This window comes from Astyanax mexicanus, unplaced genomic scaffold, assembly GCF_023375975.1.
Source record: "Astyanax mexicanus isolate ESR-SI-001 unplaced genomic scaffold, AstMex3_surface scaffold_37, whole genome shotgun sequence".
In the NCBI taxonomy this organism is placed as follows: Eukaryota; Metazoa; Chordata; class Actinopteri; order Characiformes; family Acestrorhamphidae; genus Astyanax; species Astyanax mexicanus.
The window spans coordinates 2,770,001-2,778,185 of NW_026040047.1; the positions used below are offsets into that span (position 1 = coordinate 2,770,001).

The window sequence follows — 8,185 nt, forward strand, 5'->3', positions numbered from 1 at the left end:
GACCGTAAGCCATTGCAGAGCTCTCATCAAGACTACTTATGCAACTTCATCTATGTTGGGTTTCAGATAACAAACTAGTAATGTATAACAAGACCATGGTAATGGAAGCAAGAGGGGAAAAGCTTACAGCACCTGGTATTCCCAGGTGGTCTCCCATCCAAGTACTAACCAGGCCAAACCCTGCTTAGCTTCCGAGATCAGACGAGATCGGGCGTTCTCAGGGTAGTGTGACCGTAAGCCATTGCAGAGCTCTCATCAAGACTACTTATGCAACTTCATCTATGTTGGGTTTCAGATAACAAACTAGTAATGTATAACAAGACCATGGTAATGGAAGCAAGAGGGGAAAAGCTTACAGCACCTGGTATTCCCAGGTGGTCTCCCATCCAAGTACTAACCAGGCCAAACCCTGCTTAGCTTCCGAGATCAGACGAGATCGGGCGTTCTCAGGGTAGTGTGACCGTAAGCCATTGCAGAGCTCTCATCAAGACTACTTATGCAACTCATCTATGTTGGGTTTCAGATAACAAACTAGTTATGTATAACAAGACCATGGTAATGGAAGCAAGAGGGGAAAAGCTTACAGCACCTGGTATTCCCAGGTGGTCTCCCATCCAAGTACTAACCAGGCCAAACCCTGCTTAGCTTCCGAGATCAGACGAGATCGGGCGTTCTCAGGGTAGTGTGACCGTAAGCCATTGCAGAGCTCTCATCAAGACTACTTATGCAACTTCATCTATGTTGGGTTTCAGATAACAAACTAGTAATGTATAACAAGACCATGGTAATGGAAGCAAGAGGGGAAAAGCTTACAGCACCTGGTATTCCCAGGTGGTCTCCCATCCAAGTACTAACCAGGCCAAACCCTGCTTAGCTTCCGAGATCAGACGAGATCGGGCGTTCTCAGGGTAGTGTGACCGTAAGCCATTGCAGAGCTCTCATCAAGACTACTTATGCAACTTCATCTATGTTGGGTTTCAGATAACAAACTAGTAATGTATAACAAGACCATGGTAATGGAAGCAAGAGGGGAAAAGCTTACAGCACCTGGTATTCCCAGGTGGTCTCCCATCCAAGTACTAACCAGGCCAAACCCTGCTTAGCTTCCCAGATCAGACGAGATCGGGCGTTCTCAGGGTAGTGTGACCGTAAGCCATTGCAGAGCTCTCATCAAGACTACTTATGCAACTTCATCTATGTTGGGTTTCAGATAACAAACTAGTAATGTATAACAAGACCATGGTAATGGAAGCAAGAGGGGAAAAGCTTACAGCACCTGGTATTCCCAGGTGGTCTCCCATCCAAGTACTAACCAGGCCAAACCCTTCTTAGCTTCCGAGATCAGACGAGATCGGGCGTTCTCAGGGTAGTGTGACCGTAAGCCATTGCAGAGCTCTCATCAAGACTACTTATGCAACTTCATCTATGTTGGGTTTCAGATAACAAACTAGTAATGTATAACAAGACCATGGTAATGGAAGCAAGAGGGGAAAAGCTTACAGCACCTGGTATTCCCAGGTGGTCTCCCATCCAAGTACTAACCAGGCCAAACCCTGCTTAGCTTCCGAGATCAGACGAGATCGGGCGTTCTCAGGGTAGTGTGACCGTAAGCCATTGCAGAGCTCTCATCAAGACTACTTATGCAACTTCATCTATGTTGGGTTTCAGATAACAAACTAGTAATGTATAACAAGACCATGGTAATGGAAGCAAGAGGGGAAAAGCTTACAGCACCTGGTATTCCCAGGTGGTCTCCCATCCAAGTACTAACCAGGCCAAACCCTGCTTAGCTTCCGAGATCAGACGAGATCGGGCGTTCTCAGGGTAGTGTGACCGTAAGCCATTGCAGAGCTCTCATCAAGACTACTTATGCAACTTCATCTATGTTGGGTTTCAGATAACAAACTAGTAATGTATAACAAGACCATGGTAATGGAAGCAAGAGGGGAAAAGCTTACAGCACCTGGTATTCCCAGGTGGTCTCCCATCCAAGTACTAACCAGGCCAAACCCTGCTTAGCTTCCGAGATCAGACGAGATCGGGCGTTCTCAGGGTAGTGTGACCGTAAGCCATTGCAGAGCTCTCATCAAGACTACTTATGCAACTTCATCTATGTTGGGTTTCAGATAACAAACTAGTAATGTATAACAAGACCATGGTAATGGAAGCAAGAGGGGAAAAGCTTACAGCATCCTGGTATTCCCAGGTGGTCTCCCATCCAAGTACTAACCAGGCCAAACCCTGCTTAGCTTCCGAGATCAGACGAGATCGGGCGTTCTCAGGGTAGTGTGACCGTAAGCCATTGCAGAGCTCTCATCAAGACTACTTATGCAACTTCATCTATGTTGGGTTTCAGATAACAAACTAGTAATGTATAACAAGACCATGGTAATGGAAGCAAGAGGGGAAAAGCTTACAGCACCTGGTATTCCCAGGTGGTCTCCCATCCAAGTACTAACCAGGCCAAACCCTGCTTAGCTTCCGAGATCAGACGAGATCGGGCGTTCTCAGGGTAGTGTGACCGTAAGCCATTGCAGAGCTCTCATCAAGACTACTTATGCAACTTCATCTATGTTGGGTTTCAGATAACAAACTAGTAATGTATAACAAGACCATGGTAATGGAAGCAAGAGGGGAAAAGCTTACAGCACCTGGTATTCCCAGGTGGTCTCCCATCCAAGTACTAACCAGGCCAAACCCTGCTTAGCTTCCGAGATCAGACGAGATCGGGCGTTCTCAGGGTAGTGTGACCGTAAGCCATTGCAGAGCTCTCATCAAGACTACTTATGCAACTTCATCTATGTTGGGTTTCAGATAACAAACTAGTAATGTATAACAAGACCATGGTAATGGAAGCAAGAGGGGAAAAGCTTACAGCACCTGGTATTCCCAGGTGGTCTCCCATCCAAGTACTAACCAGGCCAAACCCTGCTTAGCTTCCGAGATCAGACGAGATCGGGCGTTCTCAGGGTAGTGTGACCGTAAGCCATTGCAGAGCTCTCATCAAGACTACTTATGCAACTTCATCTATGTTGGGTTTCAGATAACAAACTAGTAATGTATAACAAGACCATGGTAATGGAAGCAAGAGGGGAAAAGCTTACAGCACCTGGTATTCCCAGGTGGTCTCCCATCCAAGTACTAACCAGGCCAAACCCTGCTTAGCTTCCGAGATCAGACGAGATCGGGCGTTCTCAGGGTAGTGTGACCGTAAGCCATTGCAGAGCTCTCATCAAGACTACTTATGCAACTTCATCTATGTTGGGTTTCAGATAACAAACTAGTAATGTATAACAAGACCATGGTAATGGAAGCAAGAGGGGAAAAGCTTACAGCACCTGGTATTCCCAGGTGGTCTCCCATCCAAGTACTAACCAGGCAAACCCTGCTTAGCTTCCGAGATCAGACGAGATCGGGCGTTCTCAGGGTAGTGTGACCGTAAGCCATTGCAGAGCTCTCATCAAGACTACTTATGCAACTTCATCTATGTTGGGTTTCAGATAACAAACTAGTAATGTATAACAAGACCATGGTAATGGAAGCAAGAGGGGAAAAGCTTACAGCACCTGGTATTCCCAGGTGGTCTCCCATCCAAGTACTAACCAGGCCAAACCCTGCTTAGCTTCCGAGATCAGACGAGATCGGGCGTTCTCAGGGTAGTGTGACCGTAAGCCATTGCAGAGCTCTCATCAAGACTACTTATGCAACTTCATCTATGTTGGGTTTCAGATAACAAACTAGTAATGTATAACAAGACCATGGTAATGGAAGCAAGAGGGGAAAAGCTTACAGCACCTGGTATTCCCAGGTGGTCTCCCATCCAAGTACTAACCAGGCCAAACCCTGCTTAGCTTCCGAGATCAGACGAGATCGGGCGTTCTCAGGGTAGTGTGACCGTAAGCCATTGCAGAGCTCTCATCAAGACTACTTATGCAACTTCATCTATGTTGGGTTTCAGATAACAAACTAGTAATGTATAACAAGACCATGGTAATGGAAGCAAGAGGGGAAAAGCTTACAGCACCTGGTATTCCCAGGTGGTCTCCCATCCAAGTACTAACCAGGCCAAACCCTGCTTAGCTTCCGAGATCAGACGAGATCGGGCGTTCTCAGGGTAGTGTGACCGTAAGCCATTGCAGAGCTCTCATCAAGACTACTTATGCAACTTCATCTATGTTGGGTTTCAGATAACAAACTAGTAATGTATAACAAGACCATGGTAATGGAAGCAAGAGGGGAAAAGCTTACAGCACCTGGTATTCCCAGGTGGTCTCCCATCCAAGTACTAACCAGGCCAAACCCTGCTTAGCTTCCGAGATCAGACGAGATCGGGCGTTCTCAGGGTAGTGTGACCGTAAGCCATTGCAGAGCTCTCATCAAGACTACTTATGCAACTTCATCTATGTTGGGTTTCAGATAACAAACTAGTAATGTATAACAAGACCATGGTAATGGAAGCAAGAGGGGAAAAGCTTACAGCACCTGGTATTCCCAGGTGGTCTCCCATCCAAGTACTAACCAGGCCAAACCCTGCTTAGCTTCCGAGATCAGACGAGATCGGGCGTTCTCAGGGTAGTGTGACCGTAAGCCATTGCAGAGCTCTCATCAAGACTACTTATGCAACTTCATCTATGTTGGGTTTCAGATAACAAACTAGTAATGTATAACAAGACCATGGTAATGGAAGCAAGAGGGGAAAAGCTTACAGCACCTGGTATTCCCAGGTGGTCTCCCATCCAAGTACTAACCAGGCCAAACCCTGCTTAGCTTCCGAGATCAGACGAGATCGGGCGTTCTCAGGGTAGTGTGACCGTAAGCCATTGCAGAGCTCTCATCAAGACTACTTATGCAACTTCATCTATGTTGGGTTTCAGATAACAAACTAGTAATGTATAACAAGACCATGGTAATGGAAGCAAGAGGGGAAAAGCTTACAGCACCTGGTATTCCAGGTGGTCTCCCATCCAAGTACTAACCAGGCCAAACCCTGCTTAGCTTCCGAGATCAGACGAGATCGGGCGTTCTCAGGGTAGTGTGACCGTAAGCCATTGCAGAGCTCTCATCAAGACTACTTATGCAACTTCATCTATGTTGGGTTTCAGATAACAAACTAGTAATGTATAACAAGACCATGGTAATGGAAGCAAGAGGGGAAAAGCTTACAGCACCTGGTATTCCCAGGTGGTCTCCCATCCAAGTACTAACCAGGCCAAACCCTGCTTAGCTTCCGAGATCAGACGAGATCGGGCGTTCTCAGGGTAGTGTGACCGTAAGCCATTGCAGAGCTCTCATCAAGACTACTTATGCAACTTCATCTATGTTGGGTTTCAGATAACAAACTAGTAATGTATAACAAGACCATGGTAATGGAAGCAAGAGGGGAAAAGCTTACAGCACCTGGTATTCCCAGGTGGTCTCCCATCCAAGTACTAACCAGGCCAAACCCTGCTTAGCTTCCGAGATCAGACGAGATCGGGCGTTCTCAGGGTAGTGTGACCGTAAGCCATTGCAGAGCTCTCATCAAGACTACTTATGCAACTTCATCTATGTTGGGTTTCAGATAACAAACTAGTAATGTATAACAAGACCATGGTAATGGAAGCAAGAGGGGAAAAGCTTACAGCACCTGGTATTCCCAGGTGGTCTCCCATCCAAGTACTAACCAGGCCAAACCCTGCTTAGCTTCCGAGATCAGACGAGATCGGGCGTTCTCAGGGTAGTGTGACCGTAAGCCATTGCAGAGCTCTCATCAAGACTACTTATGCAACTTCATCTATGTTGGGTTTCAGATAACAAACTAGTAATGTATAACAAGACCATGGTAATGGAAGCAAGAGGGGAAAAGCTTACAGCACCTGGTATTCCCAGGTGGTCTCCCATCCAAGTACTAACCAGGCCAAACCCTGCTTAGCTTCCGAGATCAGACGAGATCGGGCGTTCTCAGGGTAGTGTGACCGTAAGCCATTGCAGAGCTCTCATCAAGACTACTTATGCAACTTCATCTATGTTGGGTTTCAGATAACAAACTAGTAATGTATAACAAGACCATGGTAATGGAAGCAAGAGGGGAAAAGCTTACAGCACCTGGTATTCCCAGGTGGTCTCCCATCCAAGTACTAACCAGGCCAAACCCTGCTTAGCTTCCGAGATCAGACGAGATCGGGCGTTCTCAGGGTAGTGTGACCGTAAGCCATTGCAGAGCTCTCATCAAGACTACTTATGCAACTTCATCTATGTTGGGTTTCAGATAACAAACTAGTAATGTATAACAAGACCATGGTAATGGAAGCAAGAGGGGAAAAGCTTACAGCACCTGGTATTCCCAGGTGGTCTCCATCCAAGTACTAACCAGGCCAAACCCTGCTTAGCTTCCGAGATCAGACGAGATCGGGCGTTCTCAGGGTAGTGTGACCGTAAGCCATTGCAGAGCTCTCATCAAGACTACTTATGCAACTTCATCTATGTTGGGTTTCAGATAACAAACTAGTAATGTATAACAAGACCATGGTAATGGAAGCAAGAGGGGAAAAGCTTACAGCACCTGGTATTCCCAGGTGGTCTCCCATCCAAGTACTAACCAGGCCAAACCCTGCTTAGCTTCCGAGATCAGACGAGATCGGGCGTTCTCAGGGTAGTGTGACCGTAAGCCATTGCAGAGCTCTCATCAAGACTACTTATGCAACTTCATCTATGTTGGGTTTCAGATAACAAACTAGTAATGTATAACAAGACCATGGTAATGGAAGCAAGAGGGGAAAAGCTTACAGCACCTGGTATTCCCAGGTGGTCTCCCATCCAAGTACTAACCAGGCCAAACCCTGCTTAGCTTCCGAGATCAGACGAGATCGGGCGTTCTCAGGGTAGTGTGACCGTAAGCCATTGCAGAGCTCTCATCAAGACTACTTATGCAACTTCATCTATGTTGGGTTTCAGATAACAAACTAGTAATGTATAACAAGACCATGGTAATGGAAGCAAGAGGGGAAAAGCTTACAGCACCTGGTATTCCCAGGTGGTCTCCCATCCAAGTACTAACCAGGCCAAACCCTGCTTAGCTTCCGAGATCAGACGAGATCGGGCGTTCTCAGGGTAGTGTGACCGTAAGCCATTGCAGAGCTCTCATCAAGACTACTTATGCAACTTCATCTATGTTGGGTTTCAGATAACAAACTAGTAATGTATAACAAGACCATGGTAATGGAAGCAAGAGGGGAAAAGCTTACAGCACCTGGTATTCCCAGGTGGTCTCCCATCCAAGTACTAACCAGGCCAAACCCTGCTTAGCTTCCGAGATCAGACGAGATCGGGCGTTCTCAGGGTAGTGTGACCGTAAGCCATTGCAGAGCTCTCATCAAGACTACTTATGCAACTTCATCTATGTTGGGTTTCAGATAACAAACTAGTAATGTATAACAAGACCATGGTAATGGAAGCAAGAGGGGAAAAGCTTACAGCACCTGGTATTCCAGGTGGTCTCCCATCCAAGTACTAACCAGGCCAAACCCTGCTTAGCTTCCGAGATCAGACGAGATCGGGCGTTCTCAGGGTAGTGTGACCGTAAGCCATTGCAGAGCTCTCATCAAGACTACTTATGCAACTTCATCTATGTTGGGTTTCAGATAACAAACTAGTAATGTATAACAAGACCATGGTAATGGAAGCAAGAGGGGAAAAGCTTACAGCACCTGGTATTCCCAGGTGGTCTCCCATCCAAGTACTAACCAGGCCAAACCCTGCTTAGCTTCCGAGATCAGACGAGATCGGGCGTTCTCAGGGTAGTGTGACCGTAAGCCATTGCAGAGCTCTCATCAAGACTACTTATGCAACTTCATCTATGTTGGGTTTCAGATAACAAACTAGTAATGTATAACAAGACCATGGTAATGGAAGCAAGAGGGGAAAAGCTTACAGCACCTGGTATTCCCAGGTGGTCTCCCATCCAAGTACTAACCAGGCCAAACCCTGCTTAGCTTCCGAGATCAGACGAGATCGGCGTTCTCAGGGTAGTGTGACGTAAGCCATTGCAGAGCTCTCATCAAGACTACTTATGCAACTTCATCTATGTTGGGTTTCAGATAACAAACTAGTAATGTATAACAAGACCATGGTAATGGAAGCAGAGGGGAAAAGCTTACAGCACCTGGTATTCCCAGGTGGTCTCCCATCCAAGTACTAACCAGGCCAA

At 46.6% G+C, this 8,185-nt stretch overlaps 35 non-coding genes and 1 pseudogene across 35 annotated transcripts in view; all 36 read right to left on the bottom strand.

Moving 5' to 3' along the window:
- LOC125793958 (5S ribosomal RNA) overlaps nucleotides 1-10 on the bottom strand; it is a 119-nt gene extending 109 nt beyond the window's left edge. The window contains exon 1 of the ribosomal RNA XR_007433477.1: nucleotides 1-10. This exon is cut by the window's left edge and continues 109 nt beyond it. This is a non-coding gene — a ribosomal RNA (5S ribosomal RNA).
- Nucleotides 11-120: 110 nt separating this feature from the next.
- LOC125793960 (5S ribosomal RNA) lies at nucleotides 121-239 on the bottom strand. Its single transcript, XR_007433478.1, has one exon. It is a non-coding gene; the product is annotated as a 5S ribosomal RNA (ribosomal RNA).
- A 110-nt stretch (nucleotides 240-349) lies between these two features.
- Nucleotides 350-468, bottom strand: LOC125793961 (5S ribosomal RNA). Its single transcript, XR_007433479.1, has one exon. It is a non-coding gene; the product is annotated as a 5S ribosomal RNA (ribosomal RNA).
- A 109-nt stretch (nucleotides 469-577) lies between these two features.
- LOC125793963 (5S ribosomal RNA) lies at nucleotides 578-696 on the bottom strand. The gene has a single exon (XR_007433481.1). It is a non-coding gene; the product is annotated as a 5S ribosomal RNA (ribosomal RNA).
- Nucleotides 697-806: 110 nt separating this feature from the next.
- LOC125793964 (5S ribosomal RNA) lies at nucleotides 807-925 on the bottom strand. Its single transcript, XR_007433482.1, has one exon. It is a non-coding gene; the product is annotated as a 5S ribosomal RNA (ribosomal RNA).
- A 110-nt stretch (nucleotides 926-1,035) lies between these two features.
- LOC125793400 (5S ribosomal RNA) lies at nucleotides 1,036-1,154 on the bottom strand. Its single transcript, XR_007432984.1, has one exon. It is a non-coding gene; the product is annotated as a 5S ribosomal RNA (ribosomal RNA).
- A 110-nt stretch (nucleotides 1,155-1,264) lies between these two features.
- On the bottom strand, nucleotides 1,265-1,383 carry LOC125793245 (5S ribosomal RNA). The gene has a single exon (XR_007432829.1). It is a non-coding gene; the product is annotated as a 5S ribosomal RNA (ribosomal RNA).
- A 110-nt stretch (nucleotides 1,384-1,493) lies between these two features.
- Nucleotides 1,494-1,612, bottom strand: LOC125793965 (5S ribosomal RNA). Its single transcript, XR_007433483.1, has one exon. It is a non-coding gene; the product is annotated as a 5S ribosomal RNA (ribosomal RNA).
- Nucleotides 1,613-1,722: 110 nt separating this feature from the next.
- On the bottom strand, nucleotides 1,723-1,841 carry LOC125793966 (5S ribosomal RNA). The gene has a single exon (XR_007433484.1). It is a non-coding gene; the product is annotated as a 5S ribosomal RNA (ribosomal RNA).
- Nucleotides 1,842-1,951: 110 nt separating this feature from the next.
- LOC125793967 (5S ribosomal RNA) lies at nucleotides 1,952-2,070 on the bottom strand. The gene has a single exon (XR_007433485.1). It is a non-coding gene; the product is annotated as a 5S ribosomal RNA (ribosomal RNA).
- A 110-nt stretch (nucleotides 2,071-2,180) lies between these two features.
- LOC125793241 (5S ribosomal RNA) lies at nucleotides 2,181-2,300 on the bottom strand. Its single transcript, XR_007432825.1, has one exon. It is a non-coding gene; the product is annotated as a 5S ribosomal RNA (ribosomal RNA).
- A 110-nt stretch (nucleotides 2,301-2,410) lies between these two features.
- Nucleotides 2,411-2,529, bottom strand: LOC125793968 (5S ribosomal RNA). The gene has a single exon (XR_007433486.1). It is a non-coding gene; the product is annotated as a 5S ribosomal RNA (ribosomal RNA).
- Nucleotides 2,530-2,639: 110 nt separating this feature from the next.
- LOC125793969 (5S ribosomal RNA) lies at nucleotides 2,640-2,758 on the bottom strand. The gene has a single exon (XR_007433487.1). It is a non-coding gene; the product is annotated as a 5S ribosomal RNA (ribosomal RNA).
- A 110-nt stretch (nucleotides 2,759-2,868) lies between these two features.
- On the bottom strand, nucleotides 2,869-2,987 carry LOC125793970 (5S ribosomal RNA). Its single transcript, XR_007433488.1, has one exon. It is a non-coding gene; the product is annotated as a 5S ribosomal RNA (ribosomal RNA).
- A 110-nt stretch (nucleotides 2,988-3,097) lies between these two features.
- LOC125793971 (5S ribosomal RNA) lies at nucleotides 3,098-3,216 on the bottom strand. Its single transcript, XR_007433489.1, has one exon. It is a non-coding gene; the product is annotated as a 5S ribosomal RNA (ribosomal RNA).
- A 110-nt stretch (nucleotides 3,217-3,326) lies between these two features.
- Nucleotides 3,327-3,444, bottom strand: LOC125793474 (5S ribosomal RNA). The gene has a single exon (XR_007433058.1). It is a non-coding gene; the product is annotated as a 5S ribosomal RNA (ribosomal RNA).
- Nucleotides 3,445-3,554: 110 nt separating this feature from the next.
- On the bottom strand, nucleotides 3,555-3,673 carry LOC125793972 (5S ribosomal RNA). Its single transcript, XR_007433490.1, has one exon. It is a non-coding gene; the product is annotated as a 5S ribosomal RNA (ribosomal RNA).
- A 110-nt stretch (nucleotides 3,674-3,783) lies between these two features.
- Nucleotides 3,784-3,902, bottom strand: LOC125793974 (5S ribosomal RNA). The gene has a single exon (XR_007433492.1). It is a non-coding gene; the product is annotated as a 5S ribosomal RNA (ribosomal RNA).
- A 110-nt stretch (nucleotides 3,903-4,012) lies between these two features.
- On the bottom strand, nucleotides 4,013-4,131 carry LOC125793975 (5S ribosomal RNA). Its single transcript, XR_007433493.1, has one exon. It is a non-coding gene; the product is annotated as a 5S ribosomal RNA (ribosomal RNA).
- A 110-nt stretch (nucleotides 4,132-4,241) lies between these two features.
- On the bottom strand, nucleotides 4,242-4,360 carry LOC125793976 (5S ribosomal RNA). The gene has a single exon (XR_007433494.1). It is a non-coding gene; the product is annotated as a 5S ribosomal RNA (ribosomal RNA).
- A 110-nt stretch (nucleotides 4,361-4,470) lies between these two features.
- Nucleotides 4,471-4,589, bottom strand: LOC125793977 (5S ribosomal RNA). The gene has a single exon (XR_007433495.1). It is a non-coding gene; the product is annotated as a 5S ribosomal RNA (ribosomal RNA).
- A 110-nt stretch (nucleotides 4,590-4,699) lies between these two features.
- LOC125793978 (5S ribosomal RNA) lies at nucleotides 4,700-4,818 on the bottom strand. Its single transcript, XR_007433496.1, has one exon. It is a non-coding gene; the product is annotated as a 5S ribosomal RNA (ribosomal RNA).
- Nucleotides 4,819-4,928: 110 nt separating this feature from the next.
- Nucleotides 4,929-5,046, bottom strand: LOC125793444 (5S ribosomal RNA). The gene has a single exon (XR_007433028.1). It is a non-coding gene; the product is annotated as a 5S ribosomal RNA (ribosomal RNA).
- Nucleotides 5,047-5,156: 110 nt separating this feature from the next.
- Nucleotides 5,157-5,275, bottom strand: LOC125793980 (5S ribosomal RNA). The gene has a single exon (XR_007433498.1). It is a non-coding gene; the product is annotated as a 5S ribosomal RNA (ribosomal RNA).
- A 110-nt stretch (nucleotides 5,276-5,385) lies between these two features.
- LOC125793981 (5S ribosomal RNA) lies at nucleotides 5,386-5,504 on the bottom strand. The gene has a single exon (XR_007433499.1). It is a non-coding gene; the product is annotated as a 5S ribosomal RNA (ribosomal RNA).
- A 110-nt stretch (nucleotides 5,505-5,614) lies between these two features.
- LOC125793982 (5S ribosomal RNA) lies at nucleotides 5,615-5,733 on the bottom strand. The gene has a single exon (XR_007433500.1). It is a non-coding gene; the product is annotated as a 5S ribosomal RNA (ribosomal RNA).
- A 110-nt stretch (nucleotides 5,734-5,843) lies between these two features.
- On the bottom strand, nucleotides 5,844-5,962 carry LOC125793983 (5S ribosomal RNA). The gene has a single exon (XR_007433501.1). It is a non-coding gene; the product is annotated as a 5S ribosomal RNA (ribosomal RNA).
- A 110-nt stretch (nucleotides 5,963-6,072) lies between these two features.
- Nucleotides 6,073-6,191, bottom strand: LOC125793984 (5S ribosomal RNA). Its single transcript, XR_007433502.1, has one exon. It is a non-coding gene; the product is annotated as a 5S ribosomal RNA (ribosomal RNA).
- Nucleotides 6,192-6,301: 110 nt separating this feature from the next.
- LOC125793396 (5S ribosomal RNA) lies at nucleotides 6,302-6,419 on the bottom strand. The gene has a single exon (XR_007432980.1). It is a non-coding gene; the product is annotated as a 5S ribosomal RNA (ribosomal RNA).
- A 110-nt stretch (nucleotides 6,420-6,529) lies between these two features.
- On the bottom strand, nucleotides 6,530-6,648 carry LOC125793986 (5S ribosomal RNA). The gene has a single exon (XR_007433504.1). It is a non-coding gene; the product is annotated as a 5S ribosomal RNA (ribosomal RNA).
- Nucleotides 6,649-6,758: 110 nt separating this feature from the next.
- On the bottom strand, nucleotides 6,759-6,877 carry LOC125793987 (5S ribosomal RNA). The gene has a single exon (XR_007433505.1). It is a non-coding gene; the product is annotated as a 5S ribosomal RNA (ribosomal RNA).
- A 110-nt stretch (nucleotides 6,878-6,987) lies between these two features.
- Nucleotides 6,988-7,106, bottom strand: LOC125793988 (5S ribosomal RNA). The gene has a single exon (XR_007433506.1). It is a non-coding gene; the product is annotated as a 5S ribosomal RNA (ribosomal RNA).
- A 110-nt stretch (nucleotides 7,107-7,216) lies between these two features.
- LOC125793989 (5S ribosomal RNA) lies at nucleotides 7,217-7,335 on the bottom strand. The gene has a single exon (XR_007433507.1). It is a non-coding gene; the product is annotated as a 5S ribosomal RNA (ribosomal RNA).
- A 110-nt stretch (nucleotides 7,336-7,445) lies between these two features.
- LOC125793445 (5S ribosomal RNA) lies at nucleotides 7,446-7,563 on the bottom strand. Its single transcript, XR_007433029.1, has one exon. It is a non-coding gene; the product is annotated as a 5S ribosomal RNA (ribosomal RNA).
- Nucleotides 7,564-7,673: 110 nt separating this feature from the next.
- LOC125793990 (5S ribosomal RNA) lies at nucleotides 7,674-7,792 on the bottom strand. Its single transcript, XR_007433508.1, has one exon. It is a non-coding gene; the product is annotated as a 5S ribosomal RNA (ribosomal RNA).
- A 110-nt stretch (nucleotides 7,793-7,902) lies between these two features.
- Nucleotides 7,903-8,019, bottom strand: LOC125793528 (5S ribosomal RNA; annotated as a pseudogene).
- Nucleotides 8,020-8,185: the final 166 nt, after the last annotated feature.